Source organism: Carassius carassius, chromosome 9, assembly GCF_963082965.1.
Source record: "Carassius carassius chromosome 9, fCarCar2.1, whole genome shotgun sequence".
Lineage (NCBI taxonomy): Eukaryota > Metazoa > Chordata > Actinopteri > Cypriniformes > Cyprinidae > Carassius > Carassius carassius.
In genome coordinates, this window is record NC_081763.1 from 1,890,001 (window position 1) to 1,895,000 (window position 5,000).

A 5,000-nucleotide genomic window follows, 5' to 3' on the forward strand; every position below is an offset into this window, starting at 1 on the left:
CCATCCCTCCCTCTTCTGGTTTTCCTATCAGCGTATTGTACGCTATCCTTGGAGGCTTTTTTTCCCATAAAAATTCTAAAATACTCTTTTTTATTCTCTTAAAAACCCAGTTTGGCAATGGCATCACATGTAATTTGTACCACATTTTTGATAACATTAACATGTTTACAATTAAAATTTTTCCTTTCAAACTTAAAAACCTGTTTCTCCAAAAAATCAGTCTCCTATCCATCCCTCCCAATGTCTCATCCCACATATTATCAACAGTTTCCTTCTCATTCTTTGCTAACCCCGCTCCTAAAATCCTCATTTCTTGTACCTCTAGGAATTTAACAACCCCCGTTAAAACCTCTGACCTTCCGAACTTCATATATACTGTTTTTTCTTCATTTATTTTTGCACCTGATCCCTCACAATAGCATTTCATTTTTTCCATTACTTCTTTAACACTTTCTATATTTTCAACAATAATTGTGGTATCATCAGCATACTGGAATATTTTAGTCAGTTCCTCTTTTTCTTCTAGTTTTATTCCCTTTATTTTTTTCTCTCTGTTTATTAAAAGCCCTAATGGTTCAGCCACCAAAGAATATAACTTCGCTGACAGTGGACACCCTTGTCTTATAGACCTTAAAACTTTAAAAGGTTCCGTTAAAAAACCATTACATTTAACTTTTGTTAAAATATCGCTGTATAAAACTGAGATCCATTTTATAAAATTCTCTCCAAAACCAAATTGTTTTAAAACCGCCAATAAAAACCCATGCTCCACTCTGTCAAAAGCCTTCTCGAAATCCATGCTTATTATATATGCCTCCTTTCCTTTTTCTTTTATGTACCCCATTATATCTCTTATGCTACTCGTGATATCTGCTATGTCCCTCCCCTTTACTCCATATGCCTGGTTAGTCTCTATTATGTTTGGCATTATATTTTTTAATCTGTTCGCTAAAACCCTGGCTAAAATTTTAAAATCTGTGTTTAACATTGTAATGGGCCTAAAATTCCTCAGTTCCGCTTTGTCTCCTTTTCTCTTGTAGATTATTTTCATTAAGCCTAAGCCCATTCTTGGGTGTACTCTTTCTTTTTTAAAAACCTCTTCATAGACTTCTTTTAAAATCGGGCTTCCTTTTTCTTTAAAAACCTTATAAAACTCACTTCCAATACCATCTATTCCTGGGCTTTTCTTCACACTTAGCTGATTTATTGCTTGTATAATTTCCGCAGTTGTTATTCCCTTATCACATTCCTTTTTATCTCCCTCACCGACTTTTCGTGTTATCTGTTGTAACAAAATGTTCCTTTTTTCCTCATCCCCTTCCTCTGATCTAAAAAGTTCTTCATAATATGTGCTTATTTCCTTTAAAATTCCCTCCGTGCTTAAAACAACTTGTCCTTCCTTATTCCTAAGTTCTTTAATTATTCCCGCCTTCGCCCTGCTTTTCTCAAGGTTAAAAAAGAATCTACTACATTTTTCCCCTTCTACTGTATATTTAGCTTTACTTCTTAACGTTGCCCCTTTATATTTTCCTTCTTCGATTTTCCTCAACTTTTCCTCCACTTCAATTACTCTTTGCACGTTTACTTCATTTTTATTTAACTCCTCTCTTAACGTCTTTCTTATTTCTTGTTCCTTTGTTCTTTTTACCTTTTGTAACAATTTACAGTAATTCATTACATATTTCTTTATGTCATATTTCATGTTTTCCCACCATTGCCTTTTATCTTCTATGTACATCAAGTCTTTTTTCCCCTCATCTAATTTATTTTCTATCTCTTTTTTAAAACTCTCTTCCTTTAAAACTTCAGTGTTTAAAATCCATACCCCTGGTCCCCTCATTTCCTTTTTAAAATCATTCTCATTTGCACCATTTTGTGATCACTTAAAGTCGTTTCTTTATAAAACACTCCATCAATAAAACATTCCAAATTCCTAGTACTTAAAAAGTAGTCTATTCTAGTTTGACACATAAAATTCCCTACCAGCTGTCTTCTTGTAAATTCCCTCTTTTTCTCATTTCTTTCTCTCCACACATCAATCATGTTCTTCTCCTCCATCAATGAAATTAACTCCTTTCTTCCCCCATCCGATTTAAAAACCATTCCGTTAGCCATATCCATTTTACTAAAAACAGTGTTAAAATCCCCCGCAATTATTACCCTCTTCCATTTTTCCATTAATTCAGCTATTACATTAAAATATTTTTTCTTTTCTATTTCTTCATTTGGAGCATGTACGTTTACTCAAATAAAATCATCTTCATCCATCTTAATTTCTACAGCCATGCATTTTCCTTTTGTGTCATTATACATTTGCTATGATCTGATACCTCTATCTTTTCTTATTAACATCGCAACTCCTCCTCCTATTTTTCCCTCAGCATTATTAAAAAATAATTCCCCTTCCCATCTTTTTTTAAAATCCTCCATTACACTCTCTTTCCAGTTTGTTTCTTGCAATAAAATCACATCTTCATCCCTGCACAGTTCCTTGACTTTTTCAAATTTCACACCATTGATTAACCCTCTTGCATTAAAAGTAACAATTTTCAACACAATTAAAAAAGATAAAAAGACAAACTTTAGCATCATAATTTCGTTATCCTACTTCCTCCCCCTCTTTTGCACTTCTTCCACAGTCTTGTTTCACCTCATTACTTTGTTTACACATTTTATTTTTAGCTTTTTCTAAATTGGGTATTACCTTAACTTTTCTTCTTCTTTTATTGGATGTACTTGCAGTGCTGTCTCCGCCCATGTTTTCACTGTCTTTGTTATTTCTGTCCGTCTCACCGATCCATTCAGTCTCTTCTGGCTCTTCCGTTTCTGCTTTTCCAACCTCATTTAACTCCATCTGTACCTCCATTTCCACAATGTCCTGTGTTAACTCAGTCTTTTCAATCTAATTTTCATTGTCCTTGCTTACATTGTCCTCTCTTTGCATTTCTCCGGTGTCTTCCCTTTGCTCCTCTTCATTGTCTGTCTCATGCATCTGCCCACTCCCCCTCTCTTCTCCATTTTGCTGGTCTCCATACCAGCACTCGCATTTGTCCAGTACACAATTGCAGTCTGGACACATCACCACCTTACAGTCCCTCGCGAAGTGGCCTGTTTCCGAGCATTTAAAACATTTAAAGTCTGGACAGTCCTTCATCACATGATCAGGGCTCATACACAACCTGCAGGTTCTCACCTGCTTGCTATGTATCACTCTATAGTATTGTGGACCATCTTCCATTTCAATTCGAGTACTGTAGGGCAAGGAGGCCACTTCTTTTGGGAACTGTACCTTAAGGAACCTCGTTCCATCTTCTATGTTGGTGCCGGTATAAAATCTTCTTCTTATCTGAGAAACAGGAGTTACCCCCCATCCCTCCAGCTTCTGTAGAATCTCTGCACCATCCAGGTAAGCGGGCAGATGCATGAAAGAGACAACTCTGTTATTCAATTTCTTAATTTCACATAGTTTTCCTTTAATCATCAATCCTTCGCTCAGATTTTCAATATCTTCTTCCTTTTCAAACGTAATTTCGTACTCCATCATTTTGGGTCTTACAGCTAATATTTTTGTCACATCCAACTTATCTTTCAGCGCTTGTATTATGTCTTCTGCTTTTCCTTCGTGCACTTCAGTCAAATCCACTACTACTGTAGCTTCTTTGGTGTAGGTTCTTTTAAATCTCCTGAAGACTCCAGGTCCATCCTTTTCTCGTTGAGTTTTTTCCAGTCCGTTTGTCATTTGCCGCCGTGTTCCTCGTGCCAAGTCCATGTCTGTTGCCGTAGTTCCATCCATTTTTCAAAAATAAATAAAACAAAAAACGAAAAAAAACAACAAAAACCAAAAAACAAAATGATCCCTTCCAAACAGCTATGCTGTTGGGAGGACAAGTAACAAAAATAACCAAAAATTTAAACAAAAACAATTATTAAGACTCAAATAACCAAAAAGCAAAAAAAACAAACAATTTTGGGTGAACCTTCTTCACCCTTCTATAGCCACCTCACTTCCTGTTTCTCACTAGCTCTCTAGCGCCCTCAGGTTGGTATGGCCGTAAGCGAAGGAGGCTACAAAGAGAGGGCTATTTAAAGATCAGCCACTATAATCGCCAGTGCATTATATAAGTAGGGAAGGAAACCCAAAAGCTTACAGCACCTGGTATTCCCAAAAGTACTAACCAGGCCTATTAGATAATTACTGAAAAAATCCAAAAGTACTAACCTGGCCCAAACCTGCTTACATTCTGAGATCAGGCATTGATTCTTTTATTGTCCAATAATGTTGCAAAAAAAAAAGTGAAAATTTCCAAAAGTACTAACCAGGCCTATTAGATAATTACTGAAAAAATCCAAAAGTACTAACCTGGCCCAAACCTGCTTACTTTCTGAGATCGGGCATTGACTCTTTTTTTTTTTTTTTTGCAAGATTATTGGACAATTAGTGAAAATTTCCAAAAGTATTAACCAGGCCTATTAGATAATTACTGAAAAAATCCAAAAGGACTAACCTGGCCCAAACCTGCTTAGATTTGGAGATCAGTTGAGATCAGGCATAGCCAGGATGGTATGGCCATAAGCGAAGGAGGCTGCAAAGAGAGGGCTATTTAAAGATCAGCCACTATAATCGCCAGTGCTTTATATAAGTAGGGAAGGAAACCCAAAAGCTTACAGCACCTGGTATTCCCAGGCGGTCTCCCATCCAAGTACTAACCAGGCCCAAACCTGCTTAGCTTCCGAGATCAGACGAGATCGGGCATAGCCAGGTTGGTATGGCCGTAAGCGAAGGAGGCTGCAAAGAGAGGGCTATTTAAAGATCAGCCACTATAATCGCCAGTGCATTATATAAGTAGGGAAGGAAACCCAAAAGCTTACAGCACCTGGTATTCCCAAAAGTACTAACCAGGCCTATTAGATAATTACTGAAAAAATCCAAAAGTACTAACCTGGCCCAAACCTGCTTACATTCTGAGATCGGGCATTGACTCTTTTTTTGCAAGATTATT

General features: G+C 36.7%; 1 non-coding gene across 1 annotated transcript; it reads right to left on the reverse strand.

Annotated features, from left to right (window-relative positions):
- Positions 1 to 4,659: 4,659 nt before the first annotated feature.
- On the reverse strand, positions 4,660 to 4,778 carry LOC132150801 (5S ribosomal RNA). The gene has a single exon (XR_009435982.1). It is a non-coding gene; the product is annotated as a 5S ribosomal RNA (ribosomal RNA).
- Positions 4,779 to 5,000: the final 222 nt, after the last annotated feature.